This window comes from Salvelinus fontinalis, chromosome 12 (genome assembly GCF_029448725.1).
Source record: "Salvelinus fontinalis isolate EN_2023a chromosome 12, ASM2944872v1, whole genome shotgun sequence".
Classification (NCBI taxonomy): domain Eukaryota; kingdom Metazoa; phylum Chordata; class Actinopteri; order Salmoniformes; family Salmonidae; genus Salvelinus; species Salvelinus fontinalis.
This window is the reverse complement of record NC_074676.1, coordinates 5,701,258-5,717,640: the sequence shown is the minus strand read 5'-3', so window position 1 is coordinate 5,717,640 and position 16,383 is coordinate 5,701,258. Positions and strand designations below refer to the sequence as shown.

General features: G+C 43.2%; 1 protein-coding gene across 3 annotated transcripts in view; it reads left to right on the top strand.

Annotated features, from left to right (window-relative positions):
• shank2b (SH3 and multiple ankyrin repeat domains 2b) overlaps positions 1-16,383 on the top strand; it is a 185,432-nt gene that overhangs the window by 121,856 nt on the left and 47,193 nt on the right. The gene's annotated exons all lie outside the window — the stretch shown is intronic.

Sequence of the window (16,383 nt, the reverse complement as noted above, 5' to 3'; positions counted from 1 at the left end):
GAGTACCAGATTAATACAGGGAGTACCAGTATATTCAGGGAGTACCAGGGAGTACCAGATTAATACAGTGAGTACCAGTATATACAGGGAGTACCAGGGAGTACCAGATCACTACAGGGAGTACCAGATCAAAACAGGGAGTACCAGTATATACAGGGAGTACCATATCAAAACAGGGAGTACCAGTATATACAGGGAGTACCAGATTAATACAGGGAGTACCAGTATATACAGGGAGTACCAGGGAGTACCAGATTAATACAGGGAGTACCAGTATATACAGGGAGTTCCAGATTAATACAGGGAGTACCCGTATATACAGGGAGTACCAGATCAATACAGGGAGTACCAGTATATACAGGGAGTACCAGGGAGTACCAGATTAATACAGGGAGTACCAGTATATACAGGGAGTACCAGTGTATACAGGAAGTACCAGTGAATACAGGAAGTACCAGTATATACAGGGAGTACCAGTAAATACAGGGAGTGCCAGGGAGTACCAGTATATACAGGGAGTACCAGATCAATACAGGGAGTACCAGTATATACAGGGAGTACCAGGGAGTACCAGGGAGTACCAGATCAATACAGGGAGTACCAGGGAGTACCAGATCAATACAGGGAGTACCTGTATATACAGGGAGTACCAGGGAGTACCAGATTAATACAGGGAGTACCAGGGAGTACCAGATTAATACAGGGAGTACCAGTATATACAGGGAGTACCAGTATATACAGGGAGTACCAGTATATACAGGGAGTACCAGTTTATACAGGGAGTACCACTGTATACAGGAAGTACCAGTATATACAGGGAGTACCAGTATATACAGGGAGTACCAGGGAGTACCAGTATATACAGGGAGTATAAGATCAATACAGGGAGTACCAGTATATACAGGGAGTACTAGGGAGTACCAGATCAATACAGGGAGTACCAGTATATACAGGAAGTACCAGGGAGTACCAGTATATACAGGGAGTACCAGTGTATACAGGGAGTACCAGTGTATACAGGGAGTACCAGTGTATACAGGGAGTACCACTGTATACAGGAAGTACCAGTATATACAGGGAGTACCAGGGAGTACCAGTATATACAGGGAGTACCAGTATATATAGGGAGTACCAGTATCTACAAGGAGTACCAGGGAGTACCAGATCAATACAGGGAGTACCAGTATATACAGGGAGTACCAGTATATATAGGGAGTACCAGTATCTACAAGGAGTACCAGGGAGTACCAGATCAATACAGGGAGTACCAGTATGTACAGGGAGTACCAGTATCTACAAGGAGTACCAGGGACTACCAGATCAATACAGGGAGTACCAGTATGTACAGGGAGTACCAGGGCGTACCAGATCAATACAGGGAGTACAAGTACCAGATCAATGTGCAGGGGTTCGAGGTATTTTAGGTAAATTTGTACATGAAGGCAGGTTAAAGTAACTAGACATCAGGAGTAATAAGAGTCAAATAAAAAACAGAGTAGAACCAGAACAATAGGAGTGTACTTGTGTGTGATGTGTATGAATGTGTGTTTGTGTTGTGTCGGTATGCGTTTTGTGTGTGTGTGTGTGTGTGTCTTTAAGTATGTAGTGTATGTAAATGTGCGCACATTCTTTCTCCCTCCCCCGTCCTGTCTCTCCTTCGCGCTGGCTCGACTTCTCTCTCTCTTTGCAAAGGATGTGAGTGTGTGTTCAGTCTTCGGTCTGTTGCATGTAGAATATCCTAGCCCAGTAGTTACCAACTCTTTTCGGTTACTGTACCACCAACTTCTTTTTTTTTCTGCCCGGGGGGGGGGGTACTTTGAGGTCCTGTATGGAAATACTTAGAGAAGTTAAGTTAGAAGATGGTGACATTCTAACTATGCCAGGTGGAATTGTATGATTTTTTAACAGAAAACCTGTTTAAAATTGTCAATTTTTCACATTCCTAGTTACTATCCCTTGTTAATTTTCGCTATGAGAAAGTGAGCAGTGAGCATGCTAGAGCCAAGTCTAAGGGTGTTGTTTTTCTTTGGGTGGCCTCTGGTTCTGGCAGCTCCATTTATTACAGATGTTGGCCAGCCAGGACTTCATTTTTACAGAATCGGACCAATGCTGCTATGTAGTTGGTTGTGCCAGGCATGTAGCCCAATAACCTATTGTGACACTGTAGCCCAGGTTACTTTGGTGATCCACTGTTGTCCACTGTGACAGTAGCTCGAGTTGTAGATGCTGTCCACTGTGATGTGGTGCTGAATCTCTGATTGTCTCTGTCACAGTGTGTTTCCTTACTTTAGCGCTCTAGCATATAGCTGTATGCTGGAAAGAAAATACCCACACCACATGTATATGTATAGTGTATACAGTGCATTAGGAATGTATTCAGACCCCTTGACTTTTTCCACATTTTGTTACATTACAGCCTTATTCTAAAATGGATTAAATAAAAACATGTCCTCATCAATCTACACACAATACCCCATGATGACAAAGCTAAAACAGTTTTTTTGACATGTTTGCAAATGTATTACCAAAAAAAAGTATTCCCTTCACTCTCATTCATTCTCTTCCAGATAGACACATGGCATTCTGTCAAAGCCCAGTAAACAGAGCTCTGTTGTCAGTGAGCTTGTGTCAGCTTTTCATTGCTAACGGAATTATTCAACATTTGGCCCAAATGAGCATTCAAGCTGCATAAACACCAACCTATCCAGGAGGTACACACACAGCAGTAAAATGAAGTGGCTGTATATTCTGAGGTGAATGCTGAAAGAATTTTCTGAGGTACTGGAAGCGGGAAGCCCTTAGGGTCACGGCAGGTTGTAATATGGTTTGTTAATGCACATAGTGGATGTACAGTTGAAGTGGGAAGTTTACATACACTTAGGTTGGAGTCATTAAAACTAGTTTTTAAACCACTCCACAAATTTCTTGTTAACAAACTATAGTTTTGGCAAGTCGGGTTGGGCATCTACTTTGTGCATGACACAAGTCATTTTTCCAACAATTGTTTATCGACAGATTATTTCACTTATAATTCACTGTATCACAATTCCAGTGGGTCAGAAGTTTACATACAATAAGTTGACTGTGTCTTTAAACAGCTTGGAAAATTACAGAAAATTATGTAATGGCTTTAGAAGCATCTGATAGGCTAATTGACATCATTTGAGTCAATTGGAGGTGTACCTGTGGATGTATTTCAAGACATACCTTCAAGCTCAGTGCCTCTTTGCTTGACATCATGGGAAAATCAAAAGAAATCAGCCAGGACCTCAGAAAAAAAATTGAGACCTCAACAAGTCTGGTTCATCCTTGGGAGCTATTTCCAAACGCCTGAAGGTACCACGTTCATCTGTACAAACAATAGTACGCAAGTATAAACACCATGGGACCACGCAGCCGTCATACCGCTCAGTAAGGGGACACGTTCTGTCTCCTAGAGATGAACATACTTTGGCGCGAAAAGTGCAAATCAATCCCAGAACAACAGCAAAGGACCTTGTGAAGATGCTGGAGGAAGTAGGTACAAAAGTATCTATATCCACAGTAAAACAAGTCCTATATCGACATAACCTGAAAGGCCGCTCAGCAAGGAAGAAGCCACTGCTCCAAAACTGCCATAAAAAAACCAGACTACGGTTTGCAACTGCATATGGGGACAAAGATCGTACTTTTTGGAGAAATGTCCTCTGGTCTGATAAAACAAAAATAGACCTGTTTGGCCATAATGACCATTGTTATGTTTGGAGGAAAAAGGGGGAAGCTTGCAAGCCGAAGAACACCATCCCAACCGTGAAGCACGGGGGTGGCAGCATCATGTTGTGGGGGTTCTTTGCTGCAGGAGGGACTGGTGCGCTTCACAAAATAGATGGCATCATGAGGCAGGAAAATGATGTGGATATATTGAAGCAACATCTCAATACATCAGTCAGGAAGTTAAAGCTTGTTCTCAAATGGGTCTTCCAAATGGACAACGACCCAAAGCATACTTCCAGAGATGTGGCAAAATGGTTTAAGGAGTGGCCATCACAAAGCCCTGACCTCAATCCTATAGAACATTTGTGGGCAGAACTGAAAAAGCGTGTGAGAGCCAGAAGGCCTACAAACCTGACTCAGTTACACCAGCTCTGTCAGGAGGAATGGGCCAAAATTAACCTAACTTATTGTGGGAAGCTTGTGGAAGGCTACCCGAAACGTTTGACCCAAGTTAAACAATTTAAAGGCAAGGCTAGCAAATAGTAATTGAGTGTATGTAAACTTCTGACCCGCTGGGAATGTAATGAGAGAAATAAAAGCTGAAATAAATCATTCTCTCTATTATTCTGACATTGTCACGCCCTGACCTTAGAGCCTTTTTATGTCTCTAGTTGGTTTGGTCAGGGTGTGATTTGGGGTGGGCATTCTATGTTTTGTTTTCTATGTTTCTTTATTTCTATGTTTTGGCCGGGTATGGTTCTCAATCAGGGACAGCTGTCTATCATTGTCTATGATTGGGAATCATACTTAGGTAGCCCTTTTTCCCTCCATTCAGTGTGGGTAGTTGTCTTTGTTTGTGGCACTATAGCACTTAAGCTTCACGCTCGTTTTGTATTGTTTATTGTTTTTGTTGGCGTCATTCCAAAATAAAAAGTCATGTACGCTGACCACCCTGCACCTTGGTCTTCTTCCAGCATCGGCCGTGACAGACATTTCACATACTTAAAATAAAGTGGTGATCCTAACTGACCTAAGACAGGGAATTTCTACTAGGATTAAATGTCAGGAATTGTGAAAAAACTGAGTTTAAATGTATTTGGCTAAGGTGTATGTAAACTTCCGACTTCAACTGTATATTTACATAAACATGTATGTATGGCTCTGGTAGTGAAGATAATAAGACAGTGATGCTGGCCTGAACGGCCATGGCCAAACGGACCTCCGCATATTTTAAGGTGTAGTGATCACACCAGGTCTGACATGCATGCACATTAAAATGTATTCCGGCTCCAATTTAACCAATTGAAAATATACACAGAGTGTACAAAACATTAAGAACACCTGCTCTTTCCATGACATAGACTGACCAGGTAAATCCAGGTGAAAGCTATGATCCCTTATTGATGTCACTTCTTAAATCCACTTCTTAAATCCACCACTAGTCAAATTGTATTTGTCACATGTGCCGAATGCTTAGTTGCAAGCCCTTAACCAACAATGCAGTTAAAAAAATGGAGTTAATAAAATATTTACAAAATAAACTGAAGTGAAAAAAAACGATAAAAATAAAATCAAAAAGTTAAAATGAGGTAAAACGGATTTAAGTTTGCCTGCATTAAAGTCCCCGGACACTAGGAGCGCCGCCTCTGAATGAGCATTTTCTTGTTTGCTTAAGGCCTTATACAGCTCGTTGAGTGCGGTCTTAGTGCCAGCATCAGTTTGTGGTGGGAAATAGACAGCTACGAATAATATAGATGAAAACTTATCATGAGGTATACTACCTCAGGCGAGCAATACCTCGAGACTTCTTTAATATTAGACATCGTGCACCAGAGGTTATTGACAAATAGACACACAACCCCGCCCCACGTCTTACCAGACATAGCTGCTCTGTTCTGCCGATGTACGGAAAAGCCAGCTCTACATTATCCGTGTCGTCCTTCAGTCAAGTCTCGGTGAAACATAAGATATTACAGTTTTTAATGTCCTGTTGGTAGGATAGTCTTAATCGTAGATCGTCCAGTTTGTTTTCCAATGATTGCACGTTGGCCAATAATATGGGGTGGGGAGTGGTGTTTTACCTACTCGTCGGCTAATTCTTACAAGGCACCCCGCCTTCCTCCCCCTTTTCCTCTGATGATGACGGGGATTTGGGCCTTCTCTTGATAAAGCAGTATTTCCTTCACGTCGGACTCATTAAAGAAAAAATCTTAGTCCAGTTCGAGGTGAGTAATCGTCAAGAAATTGTCCAGAAGCTCTTTTTTGGTCATAAGAGACGGTAGCAGCAACATTATGTACAAAATGAATTACAAACAGTGCGAAAAAACAATTGGTTAGGAGCCTGTAAAAGGGGTGGGGTGGGGTTTGTAGACAGGCTAAAGAAGGATTTTTATGCCTTGAGACAATTGAGACATGGATTGTGTATGTGTGCTATTCAGAGGGTGAATGGGCAAGAAAAAACATGTAAGTGCCTTTGAACGGGGAATGGTAGCAGGTGCCAGGCGCACCGGACGACTCAATATTAGGAAGGTGTTTTTTCTGTTTTGTACACTCAGCGTATCATAGCTCAGATATACAATTTAACATTCATATTCACCTGACGTTCAGGTCGGATGTGAGGCAGTCACAATCAAGCATTGTTTGTTTGAACAGCCTCTCTCTCTGAGAGTGTAGATTAAAGGACTCAGGGCTGCATCCCAAATAGGATCCTATTCCCTACATAGGGCACTACTTTTGACCATTCCCTATGGGCCATTTGGGAATGCCATTTGGGACTCGGCCTCGGTGCATCCTCACAACAATACAGAAGCTCTTAGCAGCGACCCTCCAATGCTCTTTAGCTCCCCGTTGGATGAGGAGCTCTTATTTGTCTGTGTGGCTCCCTCTCCTCTCACAGAGAACACAGCAGCTGCTTGAAATAACCTATAATCTAGCTTATGTTTAGCGATGATGTTATGTTCCCTGCAGGAAGAAATTTTCAGTGTGAAAGGTCATGGTGTGTGTGTGTTTGTGTTTGTGACGGCGGGGGGTGGGCGTAAGTGTGTTTGTGAGGGCAGGTGGTGGGTGTAGGTGTGTTTGTGTGTTTGTGATTGTGAAGGCGGTCGGTCGGTGTGTAGGTGTGTGTGTGAGGGCGGCGTGTGTGTGTGTGTGTGTGTGTGTGTGTGCGCGAGCGCTCACGCGTGAAGAAGGAACGTATTTTCAGTGTTCACAGGTACAATCTGAAGTTGAAACAATAACAAAGCCTTTTCCCCCACCATTGTTTTGGTCAAAGAGAGGGAAAGTTAAAACAAAGCTCCAATTGCAACTGGCCTTTTTTGTTAAATGTTTTGTCGTCTTCAAAACACCATTTCATTTATTTAAATAAGAGGATAAGAGTTGAGCACATTCTCTCCCTCTACCTGGTACTGTATCGATATGACACTCAGCCAGCCCTTCTCAGCCCTCTGCAGTGCTCTGCTCTCTCTGTGTCCATGACCGTGACTATCTCCTGGACGGTAGCCCAGAGTGTGGACGGTAGCCCAGAGAATGCAGGGCATGCCTTGGAGGTACCTCATGGCCTAATAACCACACAACCTGTCACTAAAGTAAACATCCCTGCTTGGTGTAACCTATTTTGAGGATAGGAGGAGAGTGAATTGGTAGCCATTTACTAACATTTCCAACAGTCTCTTACAAATTGTTTATTTGTTGATATTGTAGTAAAATGCATTTGAAATAATCCAGTCCAAGCTTTTAGAAGGTAACACGTTGTTCAGTGTTACGTTGTCCCCATAGGGAAAACATGGGAGATATAGTCTGAAAAAAGGACAATGTCTTTACAGTAATCACCATTATTACCCAATAAAAACCCAGTAGAATCATTATACTTCCTATTCATTGGGTAATGGGGATTCTTGTAAATATATTCTTACTATAGAATGTAAATACAATCTCATTAGCGACGGTGGGGACCTGTTCATTCGTTCTCTACACATGCTGCTGGATGTCCAGGGTTCACGCACGTCGTAATACATCACAATGGTCACCTAGCAACCAGCTTCACATTGTGTCCCTAGGCTGGCTGGGATGGATAAAAGGGAGGCAGACAGCTGTTAGAGATTTACTAGCAGCACCCTCTCTGTCTCTGTCTCCCTGATGGGCTGGGTACTCTAATCTGAACGTGTTTTTAAAACGCGTGCGAGTGGCTGGGGTTTGGTGACAGTGTGATTGAGATGTGTAGCTGTGTGTCTCAAGCCATGAAAGTTGGCGCGTTATGTTCAGTAGTTCCAACAACATCCGGTGATTTTGCAGAGAGCCACATCAATTTGAAATACTCATAATAAACGTTGATCAAAGATACAAGTGTTATTCATGGAATTTTAGATCCACTTCTCCTTAATGCAACCGCTGTGTCAGATTTTGTCACGCCCTGACCTTAGAGATCCTTTTTATGTCTCTATTTTGGTTTGGTCAGGGTGTGAGTTGGGGTGGGTATTCTATGTTCTATTACTTGTATTTCTATGTTTTGGCCGGGTAGGGTTCTCAATCAGGGACAGCTGTCTATCGTTGTCTCTGATTGAGAACCATACTTAGGTATCCCTTTTTCCCACCTGTCTTTGTGGGAAGTTGACTTTGTTTAGGGCACATAGCCTTTGAGCTTCACGGTTTTGTTTTTGTAGTGTTTATTGTTTTGTTCGGCGTCATTTTGATTAAATAAAGAATATTTACGCTCACCACGCTGCACCTTGGTCTCCTCACTACGACGGCCGTGACAGATTTCAAGAAAGCTTTACGGAAAAAGCAAACCATGCAATAATCTGAGGTCGGCGCTCAGAGCCCAATCAAGACAAAAGATATCCGCCATATTGTGCAGTCAACAGAAGTCAGAAATAACATTATAAATATTCACTTACCTTTGATGATCTTCATCAGAATGCATTCCCAGGAATCCCAGTTCCACAATAAATGTTTGATTTGTTCGATAATGTCCATCATTTATGTCCAAATAGCTACTTTTGTTAGTGCGTTTGGTAAACAAATCAAAAGTTGCAGACGAATTCACTAGTTGCAGACGAAATGTCAAAAAGTTACGTTACCGTCCGTAGAAACATGTCAAACGATGTATAGAATCAATCTTTAGGATGTTTTTAACATAAATCTTCAATAATGTTCCAACCGGAGAATTCCTTTGTCTTCAGAAAAAGCCAATGGAACGGGAGCTACCTCTCATGTGAAAGCGCGTGACCTGCTCCTGGCACTCTGCCAGACCTCTGACTCAATCCCCTCTCATTCAGCCCCCCTTTACAGTAGAAGCCTCAAACAGACGGTTGACATCTAGTGGAAGCCTTAGGAAGTGCAACATGACCAATATCCCACTGTATCTTCAATAGGGGCTGAGTTGAAAATCGACCAATCTCAGTTTTCCCACTTCCTGGTTGGATTTTTTCTCAGGTTTTTGCCTGCCAGATGAGTTCTGTTATACTCACAGATATCATTCAAACAGTTTTAGAAACTTCAGAGTGTTTTCTATCCAAATGTATATGCATATATTAGCAACTGGGACTGAGGAGCAGGCAGTTTACTCTGGGCACCTCTGGGCACCTTATTCATCCAAGCTACTCAATACTGCCCCCAGCCATAAGAAGTTAAAGAAGGACTTTTAAGCCTTGAGACAATTAAGACATGGTGTATGTGTGCCATTCAGAGGGTGATTGGGCAAGACAAAAAATGCATGTGCCTTTGAACAGGGTGTGGTAGTATGTGCCAGGCACCGGTGGGTTTGTGTCTAGAACTGCAACGCTGCTGGGTTTTTCACGCTCAACAGTTTCCCATATCTATCAAGAATGGTCCACCACCCAAAGGACGTCCAGCCATCTTGACACAAGATGTGGGAGGCATTGGAGTCAACATGGGCCAGCATCCCTGTGGAACGCTTTTGTCATCTTGTAGAGTCCATTGCCCGACAAATTGAGGCTATTCTGAGTGCAAAAGGAGGGAGTGCAACTCAATATTAGGAAGGTGTCCATAATGTTTGGTATACTCAGTGTATATTGTCATGTGGTGTTTACATTTCAGCTATTTGGGAATACCATTGATACTTAGTTTTTCTTTACGTTTTTTTTTTATATACTTAAGTTTCCATATGCTTACCCTTCGACAATGACATCACATAGTATCTAATGTGGTTGATGTAATTCCTTTCTCTTGAATGTTATCAGTGTGTGGGGATCCCTTTCCTCTCTTCATTAGTCTCTTATCTGTGTGTGCCTGACGTACGACACCGCTACTCTTAATACATGGGCTTTGCGCTGAGGTAGCTCCAATTCAGGCCACCCAGAAAAGGCTCTAAAATGGAACGGCGATAGGTAATCACACACGGCAGCTCCTCTGTGCACTTGGTAATTAGCCTACTCAAGACAAAAGAGTTTTGCCTGCCCTGAAGACGGAAGAATAGAATAGCAGAGAGGAGATTGCACTTGATCATGGGATTGCAATGGGACTGTGGGTGATTGGCCACTGTTAACCCTCCCTCTCTGAAGTGGCTCAGTGAAACTGCAGTGAAATAGCCTGAACTCCATTGATTGCCAGCCACTGGCCTTTTCCCTCTTACACGATAACATCCCTGTCCGAAAGGGAAGAAAACGTTTGTTGGCATCCTATTCCCTATGTAGGGTTTATATTGCTCTGGTCAAAATTAGTGGACTATTTAGGGAATAGGTTGCCATTTAGAACTCATCCATTCTCTCCGAGCAGCTGGAGCTGATTGCACTGTATTGTCCATAACCACAAGACAACAGGTGTGTCTCAGAAGGATTTTTGCACATAGCCTGGATAGGTGTTGTATGCATCAGGTGAAGTGTATGTGGATTCTGTGCATTTGAGCCTGTGTACTGGATGATGAATCAAGCAATGAATAGTTATGCTGTTGTTCTGTTACTGTATACAGGCTGTATCTACTCATCTCTCTCCCTTTCCTTTAATTGGCTGTAATTGGATTGGGTTGTTCTTCTCAAGTTCTTTTCTTATCAGTCTAAAATGGATCATCTCTCTATTTCTGTGGTCTGGGCAGGGGTACCTGAGGGTCTCTATAGTTCACTGAGCAGTGTTATTTAATGATTGGGCTGGCAAACATTCAACATTATGTAATGACTGTGTATGTGTCTCACTGTGTGTGTGTGTGTGTGTGTGTGTGTGTGTGTGTGTGTGTGTGTGTGTGTGTGTGTGTGTGTGTGTGTGTGTGTGTGTGTGTGTGTGTGTGTGTGTGTGTGTGTGTGTGTGTGTGTGTGTGTGTGTGTGTGTGTGTGTGTGTGTGTGTGCGTGCGTGCATCCTTTTAGTACAGTGCACATGTTAATTCTACTGGAAGTGACCAGAAGTGACACAAAATCCTATTTATGAAAAATGTAAGGGCCCTGTAGACACTTTCACACAACCTCTCCTCCCTGGCAAATCACTCACTGCATTCCATGCTATCTGTTTTTCAAGTCACAGCCATGAATACCACATCACCATAAGATCTACTGGGTGCCTGTAGAGCTATTTAGATTAAGTCCTGGACCCATGTTGTCCAAAAGCATATACTTTTGAATTATCTGTCCACAGAACATTCTTCCAAGAGTCTTGATGATCATCCAGGTGCTTCCAGGTGCTTTTTGGAATGACACGGGTTCCATTTTGACTGGAAAAAACAAACACTACATTCCAAAGTAAGAACCTCATACCAAAAGTCAAGCAAGGTGGTGGTAGTGTGATGGTTTGGGGATGCTTTACTGCCTCAGGACCTGGATGACTTGCCTAAATAGAAAGAACCGTGAATTCTGCTCTGTATCAGAGAATTCTACAGGAGAATGTCAGGCCATATGTCTGTGAACTCAGCATGGTCATGCAGCAAGACAATGACCCAAAACACACAATCAAGTCTACATGAAAATGGCTAAAAAGCAACAAATTTGAAGTTTTGGAATGGCCTAGTCGAAGTCCAGACCTAATCCCATTTGAGATCTTGTGTCAGGATTTGAACTGAGCAGTTCATGGTTGAAAACCCACAAATGTTGCTAAGTTAAAGCAGTTCTGCATGGAAGAGTGGGCCAAAATTCCTCCACAGCGACATGAGAGACTGATCAACAACTACAGGAAGTGTTTCATTGGATTCATTGCAGCTAAAGGTGGCACAACCAGTTATTGAGTGTAAGGTGGAATACATTTTTCACACAGGGGCATTGGGTGTTGCATAACTTTGTTGATGAAATATATGAAATAAGTATGTAATTGTTGTGTTATTTGTTCACTCGGGTTCACTTTATCTAATATTACTTTTTGGTTAAAGATCTGATAACATTCAGTATAAAACAATATGCAAAAGTAGAGAAAATTAGAAAGGGGGAAAATACTTTTTCACAGCACTGTATATGTACTGTTAAAGGTACTGAATATAGGATATGAAAGTATGGGAATGTACATTTTTTATGTAGATATTTTTCTATTGATAATGAGAACTGTGATTTTCTATTTTTCTACAAAGCAATTGTAATGAACCAGATAATTGACCCTTGACACTATTGGAAAATATATGTTTATTAAATTCTATTAATAACTTTTCCTGAAACCAGCCAACTTTCTTTTGTCTCATAATTTCTCATGTTTTACAGGAAACATATCTGTTTTCCTGGTCTCAATCATTGGACCTGTAACAAACACGTCATAGGCTATGGTATATACAACAAGATGGCGTAGCAGTTGGATGTCTGTTTTGTCTTGTCCCGTCCCATGTCTATATAGTTTTCTACGTATTGATTTTGTATATATTTTTATCTCAATTTCCGTCTACTGACTGAACATACTCTCCTGCAACCCGCCTCACCCAATGTGGTACGGATCTGCTATTTTCTATACTTTAGACTCGGATCCCCCATCAGAAGCTAGCCAGCTAACTAGCTACTAGCTAGTAGTCAGTTAGCCACTGCTAGCGGTCATCACCAGCTAATTCTTGGGCTACAATACCTCTTTTGCCAATTGGCCTGGACCCTTTACTACCGACACGGAGCCCCGCCGATCCATCACGACTGGTCTGCTAACGTAACTGGCCGAGGGGGTTTCAACAGGCTCTTCCGTTGCTGGGTCCCCTGGAGGCCCATCTGCTAGCCTGCTAGCCCTGGCCCGCTAGCTGTCTGAATCGCCGTGTCTCCAGCTCGCCTAGCTACTCACTGGACCATATGATCACTCGGTTACACATGCCTCTCCCTAATGTCAATATGCCTTGTCTATTGCTGTTTTGGTTAGTGATTATTGTCTTATTTCACTGTAGAGCCTCCAGCCCTGCTCAATATGCCTTAGCTAGCCCTTTTGTTCCACCCCCCACACATGCAGTGACATCACCTGGCTTAAATGGTGCCTCTAGACACAAAACCTCTCTCATCGTCACTCAATGCCACTCCACAGTCACTCCACAGTACTCACATCCTACATACCCTTGTCTGTACATTATGCCTTGAATCTATTCTTCCGCTCCCAGAAATCTGCTCCTTTTACTCTCTGTTCCAAACGCACTAGACGACCAGTTCTTATAGCCATTAGTCATACCCTTATCCTACTCCTCCTCTGTTCCTCTGGTGATTTAGGGGTTATCCCAGGCCCTGCAGCCCCCAGCACAACTCCCATTCCCCAGGTGCTCTCATTTGTTGACTTCTGTAACCGTAAAAGCCTTGGTTTCATGCATGTTAACATTAGAAGCCACCTCCCTAAGTTTGTTGTATTCACTGCTTTAGCACACTCCGCCAACCTGGATGTACTAGCCGTGTCTGATTCCTGCCTTAGGAAGGCCACCAATAATACTGAAATTTCCATCCCTAACTATAACATTTTCCGACAAGATAGAACTGCCAAAGGGGGCGGAGTTGGAACCTACTGCAGAGATAGCCTGCAGAGTTCTGTCACACTATCCAGGTTTGTGCCCAAACAATTCAAGCTTCTACTTTTAAAAATCCCCCTTTTCAGAAACAAGTTTCTCACCGTTGCCACTTGTTATAGACCCCCTTCAGCCCCCAGCTGTGCCCTGGACACCATATGTGAATTGATTGCCCCCCATCTATCTTCAGAGTTCGTACTGTTAGGTGACCTAAACTGGGACATGCTTAACACCCCGGCCGTCCTACAATCTAAGCTAGATACCCTCAATCTCACACAAATGATCAATGAACATACCATGTACAACCCTAAATCCGTAACCATGGGCCCCCTCTTAGATATCATCCTGACCAACTTTCCCTCTAAGTACACCTCTGTTGTCTTCAACCAAGATCTCAGCGATCACTGCCTCATTGCCTGTATGCGTAATGGGTCCGCGGTCAAACAACCACACCTCATCATTGTCAAACGCTCCCTATAACACTTCAGCGATCAGGCCTTTCTAATCTTCCTGGAAAGATATTGACCTCCTCCCGTCAGTAGAGGATGCCTGGTTGCTCTTTAAAAGTGCTTTCCTCACCATCTTAAATAAGCATGCCCCATTCAATTTTTTTAAATTAAGGACAGATATAGCCCTTGGTTCACTCCAGACTTGGCTGCCCTTGACCAGCACATAAACATCCTGTGGCATTCTGCATTAGCATCAGCAAATGCCCCCACGATATGCAACTTTTCAGGGAAGTCAGGAACCATAAGAGGAACCTTAACAAATAAGAGCACCTCCTCCCAGCTGCCCACTGCACTGAGGATAGGAAACACTGTCACCACCGATAAATCTACGAGAATCGATCATTTCAATAAGCATTTTTCTACGGCTGGCCATGCTTTCCACCTGGCTACCCCTACCCCGGCCAACATCTCAGCACCCCCTGCAGCAACTTGTCCAAGACCCCCCCCCCCCCCTTCTCCTTCACCCAAATCCAGACAGCTGATATTCTGAAAGAGCTACAAAATCTGGATACCTACAAATCAGCTGGGCTAGACAATCTGGGCCCTCTCTTTCTAAAATGATCTGCCGAAATTGTTGCAATCCCTATTACTAGCCTATTCAGCCTCTCTTTCTAATCGTCTGAGATCCCCAAAGATTGGAATGCTGCCGCGGTCATCCCCCTCTTCAAAGGGGGAGACACTCTAGACCCAAACTGTTATAGACCTATATCCATCCTGCCCTGTCTTTCTAAAATATTAGAAAGCCAAGTTAACAAACAGATCACTGACCATTTCGAATCCACTGTAACTTCTCCACTATGCAATCTTGTTTTCGAGTTGGTCATGGGTGCACCTCAGCCACGCTCAAGGTCCTAAACGATATCATAATTGACATCGATAAAAGACAGTACTGTGCAGCCGTCTTCATCGACCTGGCCAAGGTTTTTGACTCTGTCAATCACCGCATTCTTATCGGCAGACTCAATGGCCTTGGTTTCTCAAATGACTGCCTCGCCTGATTCACCAACTACTTCTCAGATAGAGTTCAGTGTGTCAAATCTGAGGGCCTGTTGTCCGGACTTCTGGCAGTCTCTATGGGGGTGCCACAGGGTTAAATTCTCGGGCCGACTCTTTTTCTATATATATCAATGATGTCGCTCTTGCTGCTGGTGATTCTCTGATCCATCTATACGCAGACGACACCATTCTGTATACATCTGGCCCTTCTTTGGAAACTGTGCTAACAAACCTCCAGACAAGCTTCAATGCCGTACAAAACTCCTTCCGTGGCCTCCAACTGCTTTTAAATGCTAGTAAAACTAAGTGCATGCTCTTCAACCGATTGCTGCCTGCACCCTCCCGCCCGACTAGCATCACTACTCTGGACATTCTGACTTATAATATGTGGAAGACTACAAATATCTAGGTGTCTGGTTAGACTGTAAACTCTCCTTCCAGACTCACATTAAGCATCTCCAATCCAAAATTAAATCTAGAATCGGCTTCCTATTTCACAACAAAGCCTCCTTCTCTCATGCTGACAAACATACCCTCGTAAAACTGACTATCCTACTGATCCTTGACTTCAGCGATGTCATTTACAAAATAGCCTCCAACACTCTACTCAGCAAACTGGATGTAGTCTATCACAGTGCCATCCGTTTTGTCCCCAAGCCCCATATTCTATTATACTACCCACCACTGCGACCTGTATGCTCTCATTGGCTGGCCCTCGCTAAATATTCGTCGCCAAACCCACTGGCTCCAGGTCATCTATAAGTCTTTGCTAGGTAAAGCCCCGCCTTATCTCAGCTCACTGGTCACCATAGCAACACCCACCCATAGCAAGTGCTCCAGCAGGTATAATTCACTGGTCATCCCCAAAGCCAGCACCTACTTTGGCCGCCTTTCCTTCCAGTTCTCTGCTGACAACAACGAACGAATTGCAAAAATCACTGAAGCTGGAGACTTATATCTCCCTCTCTAACTTTAAGCATCAGCTGTCAGAGCAGCTTACCGATCACTGTACCTGTACACAGCCTATCTGTAAATAGCACACCCAACTACCTCATTCCCATACTGTTACTTATCCTCTTGCTCTTTTGCACCCCAGTATCTCTACTTGCACATCATCATCTGCACATCTATCACTCCAGTGTTAATGCTAAATTGTAATTATTTCGCCTCTATGGCCTATTTATTGCCTTTACCTCCCTTCTCTTCTACATTTGCACACACTGTACATAGATTTTTCTGTTGTGTCATTGACTGTATGTTTGTTTATGTGTAACTCTGTGTTGTTGTTTTTGTCGCACTGCTTT